A 26,117-nucleotide genomic window follows, 5' to 3' on the forward strand; every position below is an offset into this window, starting at 1 on the left:
TTGGGAAAAAAAGTGATGCGTATATTATCATTGGCATATCTTTTATTTTTACACACCTGACGACGTTAAGGAGCATAAAAGGTCTGACAATTCATTTTATTGGTGTTGCGATAGACATTCCAGGCTCTGCACCCTTAATATTAATCAAGCCCATAGGCCTATGGTAATAATCCCATCAATTCAAAGAACTAATGGAACTTACCTGTGAATGGTGCTATGGATATTCAATATATAGATGTACTCCATTCCATAATGTGAGAACAGATATGTTTTTCATGGGCGGATCCAGGAATTTTTGTAGGAGGGTGTTTGCCAGGTTCCTGAGAAAATGTATCCCCCCTCCCTCGGCTTGAATTTTTTTGAGAAATACATGGTCTCTATCGTCATTTTGGCGTACATACATACACATTGAGTTTTTTAAACAGAGAAATCCAACATCCTGTTTGACGTCAATTTTTATTATGAATTAATACGACGACATTGTGATTCAATTTAATTATTGATGCAAAGCATTAATTGTGATATCACATATGTCTATATCACTCTCTAGCGCTTTGAGTGCCCATCCTGTCGCACCATCTGACGATAAAGGATAAAGCACATTTATGACACTTTTCTCATATAAAAAGGTTGTTTTACAAAAGTTTGTTTTACAAACAAAAATTTTTATGTATCTGAGCAAGGGTCCGGGGGGGGGGGGGGTCCCTCTGAATCCGCCCCTGTTTGTAGAATTGTTTATAAGCGACACATAAGCGACACAAATACGCTACACATATCCGAAATCGCTTTTTGCATAGGTTTGTATTTTAAATAGGGCTTCTTTTGGTGAAAAATGATGCATTTTAAAATAAGGTTCTAAAGCCTTAGCCCTTTGAAGACAACGCTAGGCCTGCCGATCTTCTTTCATTAGCGTGATTTCTGTGTTAGAAAAATAAAATTGTTGAACAAAAAACAAATAAAATTTTTACTTTAAAATTGCCACAAAACGACAAGTGACCCTTTATATGGATTAGAACCATGCAGTTAACATGCAGTGAAGATCTGTTGGATACGAACTTGCTTGCATTCGACTTCCAATTAAAAGGACAACCCTTTTGATCTGGATCACTGTTTATCTGAATGTTATGTCTTAGTGTTTGTTAGCTTGTTATAGTGGATACAAATTTTGTCCTATCTTTGAACTTTAGGTGTAGATAATATAGCACTGCGTTACATGTTATGTGCATCTGTAGGATAACGTAGGGGTACTGCACTGGGGTCCCTACTTGCACAACCACTCACTAGAATAAAAATGTAAATGGTTGATGAAAACTGAAACATATTTATTGTATTTGTGTCTCCAGCAAAATCAGTATTTGTACGTCCAGCAAAATCAGTGTTTAAACATTAAAAAAACATTTTGCACAGCAAACATGGGACCCCTATGCTCGCCCCCCCCCCCCCCGTCCCATGGATATAACGTATATGAGGCAGTGAAAATATACTATTTTATACACATAAACGCGGGAACCATATAAGGCAATAATTCATTCAATTCGTTATAATAATTATATCTGTCTTAAAATAATTCTCTTCCACACTGTGTACCTATTTTAACTTAGCTTCAATGAACATAAAATAGAAACGATACGGAAATCAACAACCTTTAAAATGTGCCGTCAATGTGTATGCCGTATATACTTCACATTATCTAAAAGTAGTACAGTTTAAGCACTTATTTCCACTTGTTCAAACTTTCAAATGTTGTTTGGGGATCTTTGTTTACGCATTTTTCTTTTGGAGGGGGGGGGGGGTCATTTCATTGGGAATTGTGTATAACCACATTAAACTAGCAGTCTGGGAATAAACATATATTAGAAGATGATACATGTAAAGTACACACAATCTTTAAAATAAACTAAATGATAACTGACTGAAGTTATCGGCTGACAATATATATAGTCGCTTAGTTGTAAATACCGATCGTGATCCTGCCTTAATATTTTTACAAATGTTTTCTCATACTTTTTCTAATCAAAACTGCTTTATGAACAAAGGCCCACTGCCTGACTATACACACTTTTAGTTATGTATATTTCCTATTAGATTAATCCTTTCTTATCGCAAATCAATTCTCATTTTCAGTAACTCTCATTGTTTAAAATTCAATAACGCTAATATCGATCAAACATTGTAATTTCAGGTTGTTTTATCGTATTACTGTGACGAAAAACATCCTATAATAAAGAGACCATTAGCTATACGCATGAAGCTTGCATTTACAGACAAAATTATGATTGTTTTTGTGATTCCCACAAGATTAATATTTGAAATTATTATGGTGTGGACTAACGTATTGAGGAAAGAATTTTTAGTAGATCACTAGAGCCCCACCTCATCCCCCATTTAGATCGTATGATCGTATGCGGTTCTTTCGTATACATTGTATATTAATAATACTTCGTTTCTTTTTATTTTAAGTTTCGTTCCATAGACTGTATTATACCAGTCTAATCTCCAACGTGACAACAAATCCAAGTTTTGTCGCACTGTATTCGTAAGGTTAACGGACAAAATCACCCCAAAATTAAAAATTGACGTTAAACTGTGCCTTGAAGTTAACAAATAATTATTCCAATAATCTGCTAGCCTTTCTATATCTAGATTACCCCAGCTTCTATAAACATATACCCCAGTCGCTTTATTTTATGTCACTATCTGCAGTTCGAGAAAAAAAAATGAATCCGGAAAATCGTAGAATTTAATAATATCATTGTCCGTTAAGTACTGACAGTAAACTGATATATGTACGTGAGTGTGGCTTTACTTTCTGATTGCAACCCTTGGGTACTCGAGATACTGACACAGATAATAAGAATACGGTTGTTAATATATACTATCTTTAATATCTCAAGCGGTTATGTAAATAGTTATTATTCAATAATAATGATAAAAACTATAAATAAATATTTAATATTATAGTATTAAAAATTAAACAATGATAAAAATAATAATTACTCAATTAGTAAAATAGGATTATGCAACAATAAAGAAATAACAATACTGTAATCGTGGAATTCTTAAAATATTAAAGTGTCGATAGTGAAATAATAAATGAACATTAACTATAATGCAACAATTATTCTGCATCTCTGATGTGTCTCATATGATATAAAAAGGGAGCCCCAGCGGGTCTTTGAGTATGACGTGTGTGTGACTCCGGTGTTGGTCGGGGCCGAGAAGGGTCATTGAAATTTTCCGGTGTAGTTTCCTCCAGTAAGTGGTGCTAGACAGATGGCTTAACAAGGAACAGCGTCTAGTTCGGGTGGAATGAAGAACCGAGGTCCCACGAACACGCTGGCGTGCACGTAAAACAACCCTGCGCAGTCGGAATTTGATGTCTGGGAACACCCCCCTCCCTCCCACCGCAACATGGCGTATGTCCGTCTCTTAAAGAACATGTATAGTGTAAAAATTTATTATTCAGGTATAATGTAAATATGAATTATTCAGATATAGTGTACATGTATACATTGATATAACCTAACCCGATTGGTATTATTAGACATATTAAAAGGGTAAGCATGTATTATGCGCGACTGAATAATACAATAAATAATTTTGTAATGCAAGCTAGTGATAGAATATGACATTACTAAAATATACTCAAGATTTTAAATTAATAGGACGTTAAGTTAAATCACCCCAGAAATAGTTGTCCCGTATTTTACAAGACATCTTTTGTTTGGTTTAAGATTGCAGATCAAACGACAAAGGTAAAGAAATAGGCTACAATGTTTTGTTAAATCGGGAAGTAAAAACGATTGGAGGGTTTTAAATTTCAGTCATCACAACCCATTTACTGTTCAAGTTTTGAAAGCAGGGAAACATATGTTATATAGAACATTGTTTAAGATTTCAATGCAATATACGAAAATAACTTTGTATTAATATTAGTATGGGCTGATAATGTTAACACACTCAGTAGGAGACGTATTAATTATTGTAATCAATGTCACAAACATGACTATTATTTTGTATTGTAGATTTAAAGAACTTTATAATGCAATATAAAAATATATCTTTGGACTATAAACTCAATAATGCGATATACAAAACTTTGTACTATGGGTTCTTGTTCATCTACAATATAGATATATAAGATCATTTTACATGTGTGTTTCAAAACACCGACAGGCTATCAAATAAAACGATTAGCAATTATAAATCTAAAAAAGCCTAACAGTATAAGTATCCGCAGATATGCATTATATAAGAGCTAAATCTGCCTATTGCATATCTTTATTTTGGCTTCCAATCTTATTTAGACATTTATTATTAACATGACAAGCCTATTATCAACTTTGTTAGAACACCTGTAGGCAGAGATTTAAAATGATAAGAACGTTCGCGAGATTAAAGAAAAAAATAACGATAAAATGGATAATCGCAAATTAGTGCCGTTTGGCAAGTACCGTTGCTGCGATATTAAACAGTCTACATAATGCATCTTTAATAAAATGAATAAATAAAGTGTGCAAATATCGGTTATTAAATGTGGTCATAGGTAGAGGATCCACTGTTCTCTGGTTTTCTCGCTTCACCAAGATGATTATAAGTTGGATCCACAATGGAATCCCTGGAGGTACTCTTATTATTGATCTTCTCTGAATCATGCTGCGGACTTTGTTCTGGTAATTCAGGATACATCCGAAACGTCTTATTCACCTGGGTGTATCCTTGGTTGTGTTCTCTTTTCTTTTTTTCTGATTCAGAAAGGATTTTGTCGTCAGTATCACTATTAGCTTTGGGTTCTTTCTCAGATTGACTGTCAGTGTTGTTAAGTTTGGAAGTCATCGGAAATGAAGTGATATCCGGTGGGTCCTCATATGGGTTTGGGTGTGTGGTTTGGTTGTTTCTGTTGGGATCTCTATTGGTTTTATTCTTCTTACGCTTTCTGGAAGAAGAAAAGGTCATTATAAATTCAGTCACAACCACCTTTCTAAACTAGAAACCATGCCCGAATAGTACCACGAGTCTTGTACTAAACTCTGTCGAACAAACCAACACCAAAACACAAAAGGAACGTTCACATAGTTTAGATGTGTGGCAGAAAAAGATAAACCGATATCGAATATTACAATAGTAATGTTTTCTGAATGCAGGAGGCCGTGTTGCCAATAAAACAATCGTATTCCACTCAGTATACTGTAAACTATTATACAACACCATAAGCTACAGTATCACCACTTTTATCCTATTTTAATGTATATCCAAAACTGACCACAGGAGACTTCGTTTTTATTCAGAGCGAATCGTGACCCTTTAGGGAGATATTGTTGAGTAACGAAACGGAACAAAATGATGAAAGTTGCCAAAATAATACTGAAATTCAGCGCGTAAATTCAAATATTCATCTGACTAACTACAGTTCAAGGGGTGTACTATAATTCTCTTACATCTATATTATAAATAATATAGATGTGTGTATGTATGTATGATAGCCCATCGGCGTGGTTCCCCCTTGTCAGTGGTGCAGAACGGAGGGCCCAACAAGGAGAGCTGTCTAGTCGTTCGGATGGGATCAAAACCGAGGTCCGGTGTACACATAGGCGTGCGCGTAAAAGATCACTTGACAGTTGCAATTCGATATAAAAGTATGTCGTAGTGCCGCTGTCCGGGCAAAATGTCACTCATAGCACACTGTAGGGCGTATGCTCGTCTTCATTAGCCCAGTTCGGAGCAGAACAGTAGGATGTTAAACCCCATTTCATTTCATTTCATCTTCGCCCATTATGCTTCTTCGCCGCGCTCCACCCCCACATTATGTGGTATCAAATTAACCAACTTGACACCGTGTATGTTTTAGGCCATCGAATTTGGGCCCCGAGCGAATTTGGGACCCAGGTAAATTTGCGCCCCAGTCGAATCTGCACCCTGGGCGAATTTGGGCCCTGGTCGGGTATCCTCTTAGTATCTCCTAAATATTACATATCTCCTAAATACCTATAATTCTAAATTTGAAAAAGTAATCATCTTTACATCATAATTTTCAGACATACATATATTTCTAAATAACTTTAATCTGGAAACAGACAGGATTAAGATTAAGCATTTTACACACACAAGTTCACGCTTTCAATCTCTAATGTTGTGAAATATCCATTATTGTGAAACAAGGTAAATGACATAAAAAAAATATATGCTGCGGAGTGTACGTATACCAGGGAGACATTTTCGTTTATTGCAGGGAAATTTGTTTCTTTTCACATTTGTAACACCTCATTGTTACCCCAAATAAAGAAACAGTTGGTTGAATGTTGGACCATTTGAGATTTGGCCCGTTAAAACACCCCAGTCTATTTAATTTTGAGTTAAATGGCAACTGTTAAGTGCCATGATGGGCTATGCATACACGAGGGCTGGCTGAACAGTTCTAAGTCTGAAAAAGATAGATCAATTGGGTTGAAACAAACATGTGCCACCAACAAGTACAATCAATGGATGATTGATAGACATAAGAACTGCAACTGTAGTGTTGTTATTGTCTTCGTATCAGACCATCTTGTGAACTTACCCACTGAAAGAACACATATATATGCCGACTTTAGGGATGATGTCCCTTTCGTTTCCACAGCAAAGAAGTGGGCTGCAGAGCCTTGACGATGACGCGCGTCCTGGAAGAGGCCATTAACAGCAACCAATCCAGAAAACATTACCGGGTGGCTAATCGACGATTGGCCATTCGTGGTGTGGGCGTGTCTTATTTGCGGATTGAGCACATTATCACCAGCAAGTTAGGAATTGCGGATCAGAAACGTGTCAGGGTCTAACGTCCTGTGACAGTCTGCACCGTTTTGAAGCAGATCCTGATAATTTTTTGGCCAGATTTGTAACCATGGATGAGACCCGAATTCACCACTTTCAACCAGAATCCAAAATTCAATGTTTTTCCTAGTAATGATGGCGTCGTGTTAGACGTGAACGACTTTTTAGGTAGCTGGAGAAAATGTCTTCTTGACCGGCATCCAGGCCTTGTAATATCGTTGGCAAAAGTGTGTACACCTCGAATGGTACTATGTAGAAAAATAAATTGAAACTATCGACTTTGTGCAGGTATTTCACAGACAGGATTAGAACTTTTCAGTCAGCCCTCGTAATAAAATTCTGGCTGTAAATACTTGTAGAGACAACAAGCTATTCACGATCCCAGTTTGCGGTTGTAATGGGTCACAATAAGAAAACTAACGTTAATAAAGATAAATAAGACTTACTTTATCATGTGAACTGCAATCACCACCAGTACAATTAAGATAAGAAGTCCGCCTACTACACTTACACCGACGATAATCCAAGTTAAATTTTTAACACCACCTGTAATAATATCTTAATTATATCACGGTAGTCAGCAACAGGAATAGACATGAATTTAAAAATACTGAGTTTGCGTTTAATACAGTAATTTGAAATTAATTGTCATGGTGGAATAGAGTGTATTTGGACCAGGTAACTCAGATGAAAATAGACAAACTAGGGTTTAAGAAATTAATGTTTATCTTTAGCGGTTGTGGTAATGGGCAATTGAATGTGTGGTAATGGGCAGTTGGCCTGATAATGGGCAATGATATTGAGCAGTTAAGCTTATGCTAATGGGCAGTTGGAAATAAAGTGGGGTTTAACGTCCTAGTGTTCTGCTCCGAACTGGGCTAATGAAAACGGGCATACTCCATACAGTGTGTTATGAGGGAAAATTTGCCCGAACAGCGGCACTACGGCCAACTCTTATACATGTAACTGTGAAGGGATCTTTTTACTTGCACGCCAATGTGTACACAGGACCTCGGTTTATCGTCCCATCCGAACGACTAGACAGCTGTCCTTGTCAGGCCCTCCGTCCTGCACCACTGACAAGGGAGATTCGAACCACGCCGGAAAATCTGGATGAAACCTCTCGGCCAATGCAGGGATCTACCACCCGACCTCCAGGCTACCGAAGCAGCGTCTTAGCCACTTAATCGCCGTGATCCCCTAATGTGCAGTTGGACTTGTGGTAATGGGTAACTCGGCTCAAGTCAGAGAAGCCACCTTCGGTTGGTAGAATTTGGATTTAGAGTTTTCTACATTACAATAATTTGTCAGGTGGATTTTAAATTGATTGTCATTCGTATGATTACCTTGATTACTTCCATTTGCGCGAATTACTGACTTTGGTTTAACAGAAACACATTCACCACATCTTGCCCCGGTCGCCACCACTAGAACAATCCAACCATATTATTAAAATAATGAATAATATCACTCAACAAGTGTTATGTAGATAGTATTTAGTAAAATTAAACAACAGACAGCCTCATTGTTAGTGGATTCAAATCAAATCAGATGTTCTCAGACAGACTTGGAGCCATAACATGGCGGCGTGAGATCAGTAGAGTGATTGATTCAAATAATTCAAAGCTAGTTATTGCAAGTAAATTCTTGGTCATAAAGTTATCCCTTATGATAAAGTAACCCATGCTTGGTTGATTAATAAGTGGCCGAAGGGTTAACGCGTGCGCGTTTTACCATAAGGTCATTAAGTGGAGAAGCGTGGTTTCGATTCCCCGCCTGTACGCGACAAGGTGTAGGTCGCCTTTCCAACCTCGTTTGTTTTTTCCGGGTCCTCCTGTTTCCCCCCACTGCTAAAGATCCCTTCGCGCAAGCGAATTATTGAAATGAAATGAGGTTTAACGTCCTACGGTTCTGCTCGGAACTGGGCTAATGAAGACGGGCATACGTCATACAGTGTGCTATGAGGGCAAATTTGCCAGGACAGCGGCAATACGACCTACTCTTATATCTAATTCCAACTGTCAAGGGATCTTTTATGTGCACGCCAATGTGTATACGGGACCTCGGTTTTTCGTCCCATCCGAACGACTAGACAGCTGTCCTTGTCAGCCCCCCCCCCCTTCGTTTCGGGGGAGATGGCGTCATGGATTGGGTCGCTATTAACGTCAACTTCCGGTCCCAGTTGGTGGTGGTCCAAGGTTATCTCAACGCTCAACATTATGTTGACGCCATCCTTCGTCCGTCGACAGATGGTTTTCCAGAATGAAAACGCCCGACCCCACACTGCCATGGGGTTGACAAGAGACTTTCGGAACACTCATCATGTCCGTGTTATGGATTGATCCGATATGTCTCCCGACATGAACCCGATCGAACACCTTTGGGATGAACTTGGGCGACGGGTTCGAACTCAAGCCGTGCCGCCACGAACTGTTGCAGAGTTGACACAGGCACTCCAAAATAATTGGCAAACAATCCCACAGCGTGTAGTGAGACATCTGTGCCATTCCATGCCAAGGCGACTGCAGGCATGTGTAAGAGCTCAGGGTGGACATACCCGATATTGACTTCAGCTGACCCCTGCTTTGTTTCATGGTTCTCTGACGTTTCGGTTTTTTTGGGTGTTTTTTTTTGCATTTGTAGTGAATTCTTTTATGAAATCATCCACAGATGCTTGTTATCTCGACTTTTTCAATTGTTATGTACATTTGTTAAAAGTTGTTACAGAAAATAAACTTTGAATTTGGCATTGCGTTTTTAATGGCTTTGAGTTACATCCAAGGTAAATTACATGTATGTAAATGGAGTACATGTAAACTTACCATGATGTTAATATGGGAGGTTGGATGGCCTAATGGTTAGCACGTGCGCGCTGTATCATAACGTCTGTCATTGAGTCAACTGGCATGGTTTCGAATCACCGGTTGTACGTGACAACCTCGTGGGTTTTCTCCCGGTCCTCCGGTTTCCTCCCACTGCTAAAGACCCCTACGCGAAAGCGAATTATTGAAATAAAACTGAACCATGTGTTAGTCCCGAAATGACCTAGTTTGTGTCGAGTGGACGTAAAACCCATCTCTCTCTCTCTCTCTCTCTCTCTCTCTCTCTCTCTCTGATGTTAATTTACATAAATTGGAACAATAACATTAAATACAAAACTGTATTGTGTATTTTGACAGAGTTTATGTAATAATACCTCATAACTATTGTAGAATTATGTAATTTGCCAAGGTAACATTTCTAAAAGGAATATGATTGTCCCCGCTTGGCTAATAAGGCCTAGGTTCAGACCTTTCTGCCGAGCATGTAAAACAACATTTGAAAATGTAAAGAAATTAGCTTGAAAACGTTGAGAGAATACTCTTCGAAACGTCGCAGAAATAAATCAGTAGCTGTTTTCCATAAGTATGTGTATAGTTTTAAATGTGTGTGAGTTAGTTGTATTTTACGTCCGCTTCCACCGAAATGAAATGAAATGGGGTTTAATGTCCTACTGTTCTGCTCCTTACAATGGAAAAAGTAGGTGACCCACACAAGCCAATCTATTAAATATGCCTGTGCATTCAGATTTTAAATAACCTTTTTCTCTAAAATAGACTTAACTGACTGACAAAACAGTAAACATTTTGCACAAAATGCGATATGTAGTCGAAAGGGGAATAAAGGGGAAAAACATGTAGAATCGACTAAGCTGTCACTAAGCTAACCTAAACAACAATTCGGGTTCTTGTTCACGTATTTCACCGAAAAGAAAATGCTTAGAATATACTATACATGTATTATAAAGTTTGGAAATTGAATATAAATCACTTTATTTAAATTCCTTTACATTACTATTTTGAGTTTTGAGAGAATAGAGCTATACGCCCTTTACAAACCTTCCGAATGGTTAAAGAGATTTATTTGTAATTTGGTAGGAATCACCCGAAGATGATAAAGATAAACGCTTATTAAAATGAATGGGTTGGAGCTCAACAGGGACATTACCGAGGTGAAAATTTAAGCATTTAGATCTCTTCTATTGTTTTTTTTTTTGTTTTTTTTTTATGCATGGAAAGAAGTATTGCAACAACAAAAACAAAATGTTTGAAACAGTTTCAAATCTGCAAAGCTTTTAGCTAATCCCTGTAAAAAGAAAAACTTATCGATTCCACAGATTGTTATATAGTTAAAATGTATACATGAAAAGAGAAAGTAGCATTGGTTTTAAAGTAGATTGTACATTTAACAAGTTAAACGCTATAAGTTGACATAAAAGCATAGCCGTACGAGCCAGGGTGGCAGGGGGGCAGCTGCCCCCCCTAACTTTCGGGCAAGCTGACTTTTCGGGCAGACGGGTAAAGTGACAAAAAAATTTTATTTCATCTACTTGGCAAAATAAAGTGCCCGAAACCTAATAAAACACTAATTTTACGGGCTGGAATAGCAGGAAGCGCGTTTGCGGCTGTCAAATATTCCAAAATTTTCTTGCGGGGTCCATACAAGGTCAGTTCCGCTTCTTCGCCTCTCGAAGAAAACCGGCGCCGCTGTCTGTAAACCCGAAATTTTTTCGGGCATTTCTAGTTTTGCTTCCCTTACTGTTATCGAGCCGTAATATAACACTAATTTTACTTTTCTTTTAATTGAATACCACGAATTTGTACAGAGTTGACTATGGATTAAAAAATGTTGCCTGGAGTCACTCTACTTTATGCGACATTTTTCGGGCATCGATTATTATTTGTGAATGCAATTGCAACAGTCTGATTGGATGGTTGGAATTCAGAGTGGGAATTCGGTTACAAAACCATTGGATACTTTTGGAGATTACACGTGCTAGAATAGCAGAAAACGCATTTGCGGTGGTTAAATTTTTTTAATTTTTTTCCGGGAGGGTATACCCCCGAACCCAGCGACGATTGATTGGTTGTTTGGAATTCCGGTCAGCCATTTGGCTGTAAACCCGAAATTTTTTCGGGCATATCGCGTTCTGCCCCCCTAACTGTCATCGAGCCCGTACGCCTATGCATACAAGTGTGTCATTTACATTAAAATATAATTAAACTTACCCTGATCCATAGCATCACACTTTAAAGATATGTTAGCATTGTCATCTGAAAATGTAACATAATAAACTTACTTGCTCGAGCCAGGCTAATGAAGACGGCTATTTGCCATAAATTGTTCCATAAGAGAGTTTTTTTTCTTGGACAACAATTGAATTCCAACTGCCAAGGATTATTTTACGTGCACACCAATGTACCCTGTTTTTTTCATTTTGAAAATTACATGTAACTACATGTATATGAGATTTAGAACACTTTAGAGCACGTCATCGAGTATTTCGGATGGGGCAGAGAGAGAGAGAGAGAGAGAGAGAGAGAGGGTTTAACGTCCACTCGACATTGCGGGACTAACATATGGTTTAATTTTATTTCAATAATTCGCTTGCGCATAGGGGTCTTTAGCAGTGGGAGGAAACCGGAGGACCCGGAGAAAACCCACGAGGTTGGACAGGCGACCCTACTCCTTGTCACGTGCAATCGGGGATTCGAAACCACGCCAGTCGACTCAATGACAGACTTTATGATACAGCGCGCGCACGCTAACCATTCAGCCATCCAACCCCCCTCGGATGGGGCAATAACCGACAAGTGTATACGTCGGCGTGCACGTTAGAAACTCTTAGCAGTTGAAAATCGAAATAATAGTAAATCGTAGCATCGCTAACCGAACAAAATTTCTCACCATTGAACACTATATGGTGTATGACCGTCTTCATTAGCCCGGTTGGTAAAGAAAAGTATGACGTTAAACCCTATTGCACGGCATTTGGCAAAGGTGTATAAAGAGTCACACAGTTTCTTTGGCAATGCTTTTTGCGCCATTTCGTTACATATGGAGGATTGTAATATGACAGTGGTTCTGTTGTTGTTAACCACCCACCCCTGCAAAAAAAGCTGACAAAAGAAAAATGGCCCGCGCCAACTGGGGTGCCTCCAGAGATTGAGTGAAAAATTATTGCAATTCTAAAGGATGAATTGTATAGTATTTTAGCAGAAATTTGTTTGAACGAATTCCAAAACAAATAACTACTGTTGTTAGCCTTTCGAATGTAGACCGACACAGAGGAATCTTTTCTCGGATTCGGAGGAACTTTCTTTGGATCTGAGGACCTCTCCACATGACCATGGCCCTGCCATAAGGGATCATTATCAAGTTTCAAATTCTCGTGATCACCCAATTTGAAACGGATTCGTTAAACATACATTATGCAAGAGCTAAATCTGCCTATTGCAGGTCTTTCTTTAGGCCTGAAATATTATCTAAATTATTAATTAGACATTAATTAACTTATCCAAACCATAATCAACTGTCGATGTCATCGCTAGCCTGCGATATTACTGGATTTGAATCCGATCTTCTGCTCAACTCTTATTGATGATTAAATCCAAAAATGGATAATCGAAACTATGTTTTTCATCGTATCAACTTTAGTAATGATGACCCAGCCAGGTCTAAAATTCAAAAGCTAATAGCAGCCATTTGGTCAAGTAGAGAGAGAGAGAGAGAGAGAGAGAGAGAGAGAGAGAGGTGGGGGTTAACGTCCACTTGACACAAACTAGGTCATTTCGGGACTTACACATGGTTCAATATTTATTTCAATAATTCGCTTGCACGTAGGGGTTTTTAGCAGTGGGAGGAAACCGGAGGACCCGGAGAAAACCCACAAGGTTGGACAGGCGATCCTACTCCTTGTCACGTACAACCGGTGAATCGAAATCCCGTCAGTTGACTCAATGGCAGACCTTATAATACAGCGCGGACGTGGTAACCGCTTTTGTCAAGAAGTTTCGGTCCGATTTTCACGAGATTTGAACTCAATCATCATAAGTGTGTTCGTAACGGTGATGTATTTAAACATTGTTTTTTAAATCAGACAAAACTTGTGACCTCTAGAGGTTCCACAAGCTAAAAACACGCGATTTTTCGTACAATTTAGGGCTATAATCCAGGAAGTTACACCTCAACCTTCATTGAGGTGTAATGGTAATATATTTAAACTTTTTTTTAAAAAAATTAAATCCGAATTGTAACTTCTAGAGGGTCCACAAGCTAAAAGCGTGATTTTTCGAACAATCAAGGGCCATGATCCAGGAAGTTACGTTCCGATATGCGTGATTTTCGAAAGGCGCCGAGATCTTTGGGATATAAACATAAATTTAAAGTTTTATCAAAATCGGATCAAATTGTGACCTCTAGAGTGTCTACAGGCTAAAAACGTGATTTTTCGTACAAGCAGGGGCCATAATCCATGAAGTTACGATCCAATACATGCCAATGTCGAAAGGATCCGAGATCTATGGGAGATACATCTATATTTCAAGTTTAAACCAGAATAAATTGTGACCTGTAGAGTGTCCACAAACAAAATGTGAACAGACACACGAACGAACGGTCGGATAGGGCCGACGGCTATACACGTCCACATGAAAGTACGAAAGGTCGCAGAACGGTGAATATCGATAGGCTACTCCTCTCGTGGCCACATTCCTTCACAACAAATGTTAAAATGATCAATTAAAAAATTGTAGCCTATCGGGTTGACAAGGCAATTGTTGACAAACAGACGGACCGACAGGATGGCGACTATACGCCCCAAATACAGATGTGATTATAAAAGTAATCGGGGGGTTGGATGGCTGAATGGTTAGCGTGCGCGCGCTGTATCATAAAGTCTGTCATTGAGTCGACTGGCGTGGTTTCGAATCCCCGGTTGTACGTGACAGGGAGTAGGGTCGCCTGTCCAACCTCGTGGGTTTTCTCCGGGTCCTCTGGTTTCCTCCCACTGCTAAAGACCCCTACGCGTAAGCGAATTATTGAAATAAAATTAAACCATATGTTAGTCCCGAAATGACCTAGTTTGTGTCGAGTGGACGTTAAACCCCATTTCTCTCTCTCTCATAAAAGTAATCTTATTTAACTGAATAAATAAATGAGAACTTAACTTACATTGCCACCCGGTTGAGTAGATGTACCCAAAGCGAATATTAGTATTCATAAGTAAATATTCTTCATTCCTTGAATCAATCTGATTAAAATACAGATATTTAATTCGTTTCGTTTTTTTTATACTTTCGATGGCCTACACTACACGAAGATCTGAACGGTTGTACTGGAAGGTCGCGTCGGGGTAGATCAAGCGGCTTTTGAGCCTCTGACGCCAGACATTGATTAATCAATCAGCGTTGACGTTTCTAGTGGTTTACCCACAGTTCCGTGCATCGCAGGCCAAGAACTCGCCGTAACAGACCGTGTCATTGGCTAATCTCTCACTTCAACAAGAACGCCAATAATATAACAACTTTTCCAGCTCCTAGTGTAGTAAAGACAAGTAAAACGAAAGTTTGAACTATAAAAATCGAAACGAAATAGGAGCTGTCTTTAATCAGATTTTTCTTGTAAATCTCTATACATTATAGGTAACAGTATTGAAAAATTTAAGTAAAATTAAAGTTTTATTTATATAATCTTGTACTGTCACAGTTCCTTATAACCAGAGTCTAAAATATGACTATATCTCATATCCTTACACATGTTTAAAAGGTATGTATAAACTGGCAGTTTTACTATAATTCATTAACTCAAAGAAAATAATATTAAGAATATTAAGATCGTATATAGGCCTTACATTTGTTATATATTTTAAAACAACATGTAATTTGTTCTTACAACCAGTCTCTAACATATGACTATATTTCATATCCTTACACATATGTTTAAAAGGTACGAAGGCTGGTTGAAAAGTTATATGCCTATCTGTGTAAGACATGTACAAAGTTGATGGTTTCCATTTATATTTAATCTTATTCCTGTCTGATAGTTTATTTTTTGTTTTAATAATTTGTTTCGCAGATGAAAACAAGTTTGATATGTCAGCGGAAGTCGAAAATAATGTTCCGAAGCAAGTCCATCTGTACCTTAATGGTAAAAATAATCCACCATCAAATTTAGCTCGTTCCTGGAAGATTCAAACTAAAAATCAATTTAAATCTGTAAAAGCCCGTTATATTAATTTGAGGAGTGAATCGTGTAACAAGATTAGAATATCACAGAACGAGACTATGTTTAACTGTACAGAAGAACAACTTGTTATATTAAATGAGGAGTTAGATATAACAGGAAACCAGATTGATATAACAATTCATAGTCTAACATTACAGACAGATGAATTTATCTCGCTTGAATTTGTAGTAGGTATGTAAATTTTATATAGAATATAGATTTATGTATTTAATATGTTTAGATTAACTGTATGAAAAAGGTAAATAGATTCAAGAAAATGTATGATAGATAATTAGGTATGTAATAAAATATGAATATTATTTATGTAAAAAAGTTGCGAAAATTACATTTCTAAATAAAACTTTATGCGAAATGTAACGAAATAAAATGCATGCGTGATTTTATGTCACAAGGGTTAGGGTCGTTTGTATAACTTTATTGAAAAAAAAGAAAGTTACCCGAGATATTTTCACTTCTCAGTGGTGCAGAAAGAAGGGTCTGACGAGTTTTATTGTGTGGAATATCTTGGGGTGCACGTAAAATAACCCTTGACCCTTGCAGAATGCAATATAAAACAAGTTCGCCCAAGTAAGTTTATTATGTTACATTTTCAGATGACGATGCTAACATATCTTTAAAGTGTGAAGTTATGGATCAGGGTAAGTTCAATTATATATTTTACTGTAAAAGTCACACTATTAGCGTCTAGCGTGTCAGGCAGATAGATACATACACAAGAAAGTAGCAAAACATCAGTAGATATGTATCTGCCTGTTCTATTTGGGATTGATTGATATTATCATCATCAAAACTGGAATGGCCATAGACCAGCACGAAAGCACATATTAAAAGTTTCCGATATCTTACATCAGATGTTTGTATACATTGCTCTAACCACTATTATTATAAATACTGAAATAGTCATTTTTAAGTACAAATAGTGAAAGATTATGATATCTTATGATGTGGTGTACACTTTCCATTCCATGCGCATCGTGACCCGAAAAGAGTGCGCTTATCCTTAGTGGATTACTAGCTGCTGAGTGTTATTTTTTACTTAATCAATGTGCAATGTCCCTTCACTGCCGGACAATTTATTTTAAAGTCTTGAGATTATTGGTAACAGTATTTCAACAATTGGTAAGCTGCCCCCTCTTTCTATAATTTTAGCGCCACACTACTAAACTGTACAGCTTAATATTATCTACTTTGTTCTGTTCAAATAAAGCAACGATATCAACACCATCTGTAGTAGTTATATCAACTTCAGTCGAGGTAACTCATCAAGGTAACAGACATTTAGTTTAAAATAATTGGGTTTTTTTCTTCAAAAGAACTCGAATTATTAACTGGTAGAAAATGAGTGATATCATAAGGCCAAATGATTGATGCAGTTGAGTATTGTGCGTTGGTAGCTCCTGAACAAATAGGAAATCCCATTTTAAAAAAATAAGCAATATCCCTATTAGACTTCATCACTAGGTAACCCGTTTTTTTTTTCAATTACAGCAACGGTATTAACACCACCTTTAGAGGTTACATCAACTACAGTAGATGTTAATTATCGAGGTAACAGACATAAAGTATCAAATCAAGTTATATTCAATTTTAAATCATTAGATTCATTGTATCATGAACTTAAACCCACCCCATGTGTCTATATCTTGTCTTTAATGTTGTTCAGCACATTGAGAACTGAGTTTTTAAAGAATTCTACAGGACGAAAAAAAAAAAGTTTTACATCCACATGGCTGATTCAATTACCTGGAAGGGGTATATGGACCAGTGTCACTCGTGTTCGCACATTAAATAATCACTGAAATTAGTCCAGTTGATAACACTGTCTTCATTCTACATAAAGAGGGAGTAATTTTGTTATTAATTCATATAAACTCTACTTTACTTACAGAATTAAAGACGAATATAGCGGCGATAGTTGGAGGAATTTTGGGAACAGCTTTATTTATCAGTATTTGTGTTATAATTCTACTGATTATCTATTTTAAAAGGTAAATAGTTTTAAACTTATAAAAAGTTGGAGTAATTTGGTCTTGTTTTGCCTCTTCTAACATACACTGTTTCTCTAAAATAATATTTTACTTGTCATCTGTGTAAGCTGTCACACTCGTATGAAGACATTATCTCCCTGAATAGTAGCAGAGACACATCGCCCCTTTTGGTTTCATTGTATGGTTAGCCATATAAACAAAATGTATTCAAATTAATGCCTGAAAATGTGAATTAATTTTTCTGAAAATATCAAGAAACAATATTGAGGCTTTTTCCGCCTTGTCGAAACGTCACTCAATAATAAACGGTAACTGTATTCCACGTGTACATAGACATTGTTATGCAGGCACCTCGTGCTGTTTGGGAATCACCTCCAATCCCACATGTACGTTAAAAAGAGTTTCAGAGAGTTATATGGGACGGAGTTAAAGATTTTAAAGGCCCCTTAACACAAAATTAAAGCTTAGCTCACCAAAACGTATTTGGGACTATCCCTTTATCGTCAAATACTTACACGCTTACAAGAAGACCGCATATTTCAGTTTAGAATATATTCTACGTGCCACGGACATCATGTATTTGTTTTTTAATTCCAGGATAATTAAGAAAAGAGAATCTCATCAGGTAGTAAACCAGAACAATCATGACTATACCACTACACTTAATAGGGTTGGAGATACAGCAACTGTTGTTTATGATTCTTTAAATACAAGACAACAAACTGGTTATTATAATATGGGCAGTATAAACCAATATGATGACAGTAGACCAGATACAGCTGTTGATAGTCCACAACAAACAACCGCAACTGGTGATAGTCCACAACAAACAAATACAACCAATGGAATGAACTACAGCAATCTTTTGAACGAAATTTAGGAGCTGATTTTATTCAGAGCGGACTTTGACGGTTGAATCTTTGTGTTTGTTCAAATTATAATATACATTTAAAACATGAAACATGTTCTTTAATGTGAACGGTCATGACAGTTATATATAATATGCACACCTCATTTTTTTATGGTGTAAAACACCAGAATCCAACTTGGTTGAAAAGACAAAATCCCAACTAGGTCTATTCGTCTAGCGTCCCTCAATTCCATACCAATACAATCCAAAGTGTAATACAAATTAATTGCATCCAAATCATATGTCATAATAATTATGAAGCTGGAGCCCATGCATAGTTTGGAATGTTTAAACATCAACCGAGCAAATATGTACATAGATGAAATTGGGTTAAAAATAGGCTTTACTCTATTATTTATAATGTACAACAGATATTTATGTCACTTATAATGTGAATAACACATAACCGAAAAAAATATTACACATCATTCAATTATATTTAATTATAATCCTTTAGAGACATTAAGTAACATGTTTTGAACCTTTTAATGATATTCTTCCAAATGTCGACCAAATAAATTAGTAATTGTTCTTCAATAAGTAAGTATTATAGTTTATTGTACTTCACTCACTACATGTACTTACTATGAATCAAGGTATTTTATTACATAACACCTGATCTATTATATATAATGACACTTTTAATGTAATCAATAATTACAAATGTTTATTTTCTTAAGTTAATATAAATATAATTATGTCCTTTAATCCGTTGCTTCGATAAATAAATTTCTGACCAGTTCTGTCCAGCTGCCCATTTTCTTTTTAATTATTACCGACATAGTTGCATATTAGACAGGAAGTTGATTAGGATTTCCCATCGTAGTTTCTATGTTTCAGAGATGCGGGTTGGCGGGCATGGAAAGAAACCGTTGTTTGAATCGGACCAAAAACGAAATCACGTGTACACAATGGCGTGCATGTAAATCACATTGTTATTTGTAATATTTATGAATTTGGGGTGCACGGATCAGAAAATCACCCGCAAAAATGACGTCATAGTCTATATATCCCTTAGACAAATCTTGGAAGAAAAATCGAGACGATCAATCCCTTCAATATATTTATCCGATGCTTGTTACATTTTGTGCAATTGGCCGTTATAAAGATTTAGATAATAGGAATGATAACTAAAACTATTATTGATCAAGACATAGCATGTTGCTCAATCTGTGGCGGAGATCTTTCAGCTCAAGCGAAATTTCGAAAACATTGCCGTGTATGCTTACTCTTTCTGAAACACCAAACGTCACTTCTAATTTGAAGATTCCTCATAGCTTTAACAATCCATTGTAATAGTGTTGCATTGAATGATGATTTGAACCGTTTAAACTTTTACACTGTTTGAATTACAATCATCTCGTGTCTCCCTGCACCACCTAGAACGTAAACTTCTCGATTAGCAAGATAACTTCGTAAATAGACGCAATTGAAAGAGAAGCACCATAGCTCCACACTGGATGTTGGTTGGACAAGATCTTGATTTAATATGTCAAGAAAGAAAGGCAGAGAGTGAGAAATGGTGTTTAACGTCTACTTGACACAAACTAAGTCATTTCGGGACTAACACATCGTTCGGTTATATTTCGATAATTCGCTTGCTCGTGGGATTTATTAACAGTGAGGGGAAACCATTGAACCCGGAGAACAACCAAAGAGACTAGGCAGGCGACCCTACTCTTTGTCACGTACAAATGGGGAATCGATACCACACCACTCGTCTCAGTGACAGATCTTATGATCTAGCCCCGCGATTGAAGTCAAAATGAGACGTTGAATAGGGATATTATGATGTACTGTTTTGAATAATAGTAATGATTAGTAATTTCGTCTGGGTAAGCTGAAAAAGTTACGTTATTATCATTAATGATAGTCATATTAAGTGATTCAATAATACTGTGTGCAGCGTAAAATAAAGCTCAGCTAATACTGATGTATAAATTAAATTTTAAAGTGGATGCATAGATAGAGAAAATGCTTTTGGGCTATATTCCGCCTTGACCAGTAATAAAACAGGGCACTTGCCTTATTTGTACATAGAGGTGCATTTTGCTTCCACCCAACCCGACCCCTACACTAAAAAGTTCTTTAAATCGAAGTAGCAACCGTGGCTCATTGAAGATGTCACTGACTCTCTTACCAGGAGGTGTTTGTCGAGAAAGTTCATTGGGGTTTTGTAGCAGGGTTTCCCCTTGTCAGTGGTGCAGGGTTGGCAAGGAGAAGTGTGTAGTAGTTGCTAGTGTCCGGGCCAAATTTCTTTCATAGCACATGGTATGGATGTCCGTCCTCATTAGACAGGTTTACACAGAAAAGGAAAACGTTAAACCTAATTTCATTTCTTTACGATTATATAGTAGCCTAACTTTTCTTTATGTATAGTCAGGTCAGTGTGGATTTACCTAACGTATAGGCTTGGTAACCTGAAGCATAGGGCCTCAAGATTTAAAGGGTACCTAGTAAAGGTGTATAATATTTTTGACTCTAAAATATTATAAGCCTTTCTTACACACACTGTAGTCATCATATTCGGCTTTGCTCAATTGAGTTTAGAACACATTTTCATCTTTCTCTAGTCGTGAGGGTGGGAATTTGGTAGAGGGTAGGAAATTGGGAGGATAAAGAATACACATGGTGATTAGTAAATGTGGTCACGGACAGGTGAACCACTGTTCTCCTTAACTGTTTCTCTCGCTGCATCAAAATGTTTGAATTTTGGCCCCCCTACACACCTGCGTGTATCCCTGGTCGTGTTCTCGTCTTTTTATTTCTAGTTGAGTAAGGAATTTTTTCTCTGTACTATCAGGGATCTCGGTGGCATCATTGTTAATGTTGCAATCTCTCTCCAGAGTATAGTAGTGTGGCGATGCACCTTCATCAGAGTGACAGACAGTGCTTGATAATGATGTCATTTCCCATGGTTCTGCATATGGATTTGATGGGTCTTCTAGTTCTTCTATGGGCTCGTGTCGTTCCGTTGTGCAATTCTGGGACATCGTATTCACCTTTGACCCTTTACTCTTAATACGCCTTTTAAAAGAAATATTTATTGCAAATGAGTTCAAATATAAAATATATTTTCAAAACTAGAAACCATAACAGAATAGCACGATGCCTTTTGATCTAGAACAAAATGGAATAAATTAACATCAGAACAGGGTTGTGTTAACTCGTTTCGCATAATACAGATGTGATGCAAATGCAGGAAATGATGTGTTTCTATACGTGCGAAACTTTCTTCATTTATTAGACAAAGAGCTAAAAATGAGACAACTCGGTTAGCTTCTACATAGTTCATATTGCAGTTCGAGCTTATATCATCTCACAGTCCCTGATAAAAGAATTATCAGGCATCTGAAAATTGCGTCACATCCGTAATTTACATATCTAGTTTACATATAGGCCATAATTTATACAACGACCTTTATTTTAGACTTATATTCAACTTCCATCTCATATATAAACTATGTGGATTTCAGTATTATTCTGTAAGACAAGTTTTTATTTAACCAATCTAATAAAAATCTAACTGCAGGAATCACAACTACTGCCAGCAATACTTGTGGCAGTTGTATTCTGTTGTAATCCTGGTTACAATATTATAAGCTTAAAATGCGCAACAAGAAACAAATTGCTGACATGTACTGTTCACCATTTGTTCTATAAAGGCGCCAAAAAACCGTGATTTAAACTCTATACGATTAAATATTGGAAGGAAGTATAAGAAAATAAGATTCGTGTTGAATACAACTTGTTACTTTTACATTATAAAGTTTTTACAAGGAAATTAATTATTTTAAAGGAATTTAAATGGTTGTTGGTTCAATGGCCGAATAATCTCTGTGATGGCCATATAGAACGTATGATGAAAACATCAAACAATATGTAATGAAAACCCAATGACCATTTTGTATTGTTCAGTAGTATTATTTTTTTACCTAATGATATAAATACGGGGATTGTAATGTTGGTTTTGAAGGATCAACGGATAGCTCAAACTTTACACATCAGAGTAATAAAGTTTTTTAAAAGTCTTGGTGAATTGAGTATACTAAGACACAGATATCGCCTAGATTAATAATTTTACTTTAACAAATGTCAAGTCTGTCAACACAAAATCGCCGATTTCATCCATAAACGTAAAATGTTCAAAGAACACATCACATCAAATCAAATCGGGTAAGAAGTTGACTCGCTAACCAGGAGGTCGAGTGTTCGATCCCTTTGCAAAGAAAGATCATCAGAATTTTCCGGTGTCGTTCAACCATGTCAGTGATGCGGGACAGAGGGGCTGACAACGGACAACATAGTCGTTCGGATAATACGAAAACCCGAGGTCCCCGTATGCCAATTCTCGAGAAATATAAGAAATATAAAGTCATCATTGGGGGGATCACGTGGCTAAGTGGGTAAGACGCTGGCTCGCTAGCCTGGAGGTCGGGTGTTCGATCCCTGCATTGGCCGAGAAAGTTCATCCAGATTTTCCGGCGTGGTTTGCCCTTGTCAGTGATGCAGGGCGGAGGGCCTGCAAGAACAGCTGTCTAGTCGTTCGGATGGGACGAAAAACCATATTGGCGTGCACGTAAAAGATCTCTTGGCAGTTGGAATTCGATATAAGAGTAGGCCGTAGCGCCACTGCCTGGGCAAAATTTCCCGCATAGCACACTGTATGGCGTATGCCCGTCTTCATTAGCCCACTTTAGGGGCAGAACAGTAGGACGTTAAACCTCATTTCATTTCATATCATTTAGTCATCAATGATTTAGTATGACTTACTTATTAACCACAATCACCACCAGTACAATTATGACTACAGATCCTCCTGAACAAACGACGACGTAGATCAAAGTTGATTTTTTACCACCATCTGTAAACGTAGGAAAGCATGGCTTTTACATATCAAGAATAGTTTTCTATGTAAAATAAAATAAATTTGATTCACAAACATTTTAATTAATTGCTGAATTGAAGTTTTAATGAAATACCAATAGGTTTTTATTAGAAGGTGTTGCTCGTATAAGAAAATATCTAATTCAAAATGCTATTAATATTTACATTTCACATAATACATCAGCTCAGTCTAAGACTGTCTTTAGCTGATTGTATTTTGCTGATCAGGTCTTTGAATACTACATTAATGACATCGCCGTAGCAATGTTGGGAATGGACATAATCATTACTACATCTTCTAGATGTGGAATACTAACAGTACCCTCCTTTTCATCCGATGGGCTGAATTTAAATTCCATAATGGCACCGAAAGTAAGCACAGTGTCCGTTTTAGAAAACTAAAATGTGCACTTAATTTGACATAACAAAGGAAATGCGGTGTACTGTCCATGTACATGTTACAGCCATAACGTGGCTTACGAAAGTTTGTTTACTTGCAGTGTTTCACAAAACATAGTTATTAAAACATACTATTTTAGCATATAATGTCAGTCAAATAAATCGACAGTTTCTCACAGCTTATCTTGCATTGTATTTGATCCAAACATTAGGGTAAAGATGACGAATTACTAAAATAAACATCACAAAGGGGTAAACGAAAAGACTAAAACATGGCGGCTGTCAGAGGCATGCGGGCTCACATGACTACGATCAAAATGCACGCAGCGATCCATCTACGTCATACTTCGAGATTATGATCACTGCCCTAGTTGCCCGCCATTTAAAACGCTCACGTGATCATTTTGGGGTGGGACTTATCGACTGGACTACTGCTTTGTGTACACAACAGAGTAAAAATAACCCGATCAAGCACGTGTTTTATGTACACACATGTCACTGGCAAAATGTCAACTTTGCCACTCCGGTAAAAGCGATATATAATATGTGCTAGTGGGTAATATTGCAATACATTCTTTGCCATTGTAAACTGTCTTTAGAATTAATTTCAATCTGTTTATCTTTCAAAACAAGGTTAGATACTCCTAAATTGTCTTCGCAAACAAAACCGACTCTGTGAAATTATCTTTCATGGGCGCCGCCATATTGAATAATTAGAGGACTATTTTGTGATTCGGGTTTGATTAGTTTGACATGTTTCATACATACAGCGGCTAAATAAACATGTAATTTCATTCAATGTGACAACAGAAGAGAAAAAAATACTTCTAAAAATTACTAAAAGCATACTCAGTGTTTTCGACTAAAATTGTCGATGTAGGAATCAAAATGTCGGTTTATTTGCTTAGGGTCTGTTTTTCAGGCAGCCTAAGTTTGGGATGGACTACAATATGACATCACAGCACGTGCTAATGTTAAAGTTGGATTCAGCAGGGCAATTAATACCTATTACTGCCGTAACAGTAATTTAGAACAATCACGTAACAAAATGTGGGTTAGATAATGTAATGGCTTCGATGATAGTGTTAGTGACCAAATGACGTTTAGATATTTAGATAATAGATTATATTATTGTATTTCATTACTATAAATATTTTCACCTGAACTACTGCTGGGACTGTTATAACAATTACTGCATTGTGTCACTGTTAATAAGTTCCTTCTGAATGCAACGTTTAAACATAGTCTTACTTGTATTATTAATCTCTAGAACATACATTCGTTTTTATAATCTATATTGCTCTACATTTACTCAGAAAAATATTAAAGCAAGCGAGATTCTAATGGTAAAACATCATTTAACTTATCCTTACCCTCACACTTTATAGCTAGGTCAGCATCATCATCTGAAAATATTACAGGCGTGTAATTGCCTTACTTAATAAAAACTAATGTTAATGTTACATATTGAATGCTGTGCTTATTGAAGTACCCAAAGCGATGTGGCTCAGATCGTAGGTCAACCATTTATGTAATTATTAAAACTTGTTTACAAAAATAATGTTCATATCTTATTTACATACCTAATTATCTACCATACTTTTCTTAAATATATTTACACTTTACACATAGTTAAAAATATTAAAATATTATATACATAAATTTATATTTATATAAATATTGTCATACCCGTAAGAAATTCCAGCCAGATGAATTCATCAGCCTGTAGTGTCAGATCATGAATTGTTATATCAATCTGGTTTCCTGTTATATCTAACTCCTCATTTAATATAACAAGTTGTTCATCTGTACAGTTAAACAGAGTCTCGTTCTGTGATGATATTTTAATCTTATTACACGATTCACTCCTCAAATTTATATAAAGAGCTTTTACAGCTATAGCATGATTAAAAGTTTGAACCTTGCAGACGCGAGTTAAACTTGATGATGGATTATTGCTACCATTACCATACAGATAGACTTGCTTCTTAACCATCTTAATGTCAACATCCCCTGACATATCAATGTTGATTTCATCTGCCAATAATATATATCTATAA

General features: G+C 36.8%; 3 long non-coding RNA genes across 3 annotated transcripts; 1 reads left to right on the forward strand and 2 right to left on the reverse strand.

The window, feature by feature from the left end:
• Positions 1-2,871: 2,871 nt before the first annotated feature.
• Positions 2,872-11,887, reverse strand: LOC126810617 (uncharacterized). The gene is made up of 4 exons (XR_008786258.1): positions 11,856-11,887; positions 8,154-8,234; positions 7,254-7,353; positions 2,872-4,936 (listed from the first exon to the last, which is right to left on the reverse strand). It is a non-coding gene; the product is annotated as an uncharacterized LOC126810617 (long non-coding RNA).
• Positions 11,888-15,308: 3,421 nt separating this feature from the next.
• Positions 15,309-19,410, forward strand: LOC126810614 (uncharacterized). The gene is made up of 6 exons (XR_008786206.1): positions 15,309-15,393; positions 15,703-16,044; positions 16,467-16,511; positions 17,362-17,421; positions 17,762-17,861; positions 18,459-19,410. It is a non-coding gene; the product is annotated as an uncharacterized LOC126810614 (long non-coding RNA).
• A 43-nt stretch (positions 19,411-19,453) lies between these two features.
• LOC126810616 (uncharacterized) lies at positions 19,454-26,081 on the reverse strand. Its single transcript, XR_008786207.1, has 4 exons — positions 25,747-26,081; positions 25,431-25,463; positions 23,545-23,635; positions 19,454-21,798 (listed from the first exon to the last, which is right to left on the reverse strand). It is a non-coding gene; the product is annotated as an uncharacterized LOC126810616 (long non-coding RNA).
• Positions 26,082-26,117: the final 36 nt, after the last annotated feature.

Source organism: Patella vulgata, chromosome 2 (assembly GCF_932274485.2).
Source record: "Patella vulgata chromosome 2, xgPatVulg1.2, whole genome shotgun sequence".
Taxonomy (NCBI): domain Eukaryota; kingdom Metazoa; phylum Mollusca; class Gastropoda; family Patellidae; genus Patella; species Patella vulgata.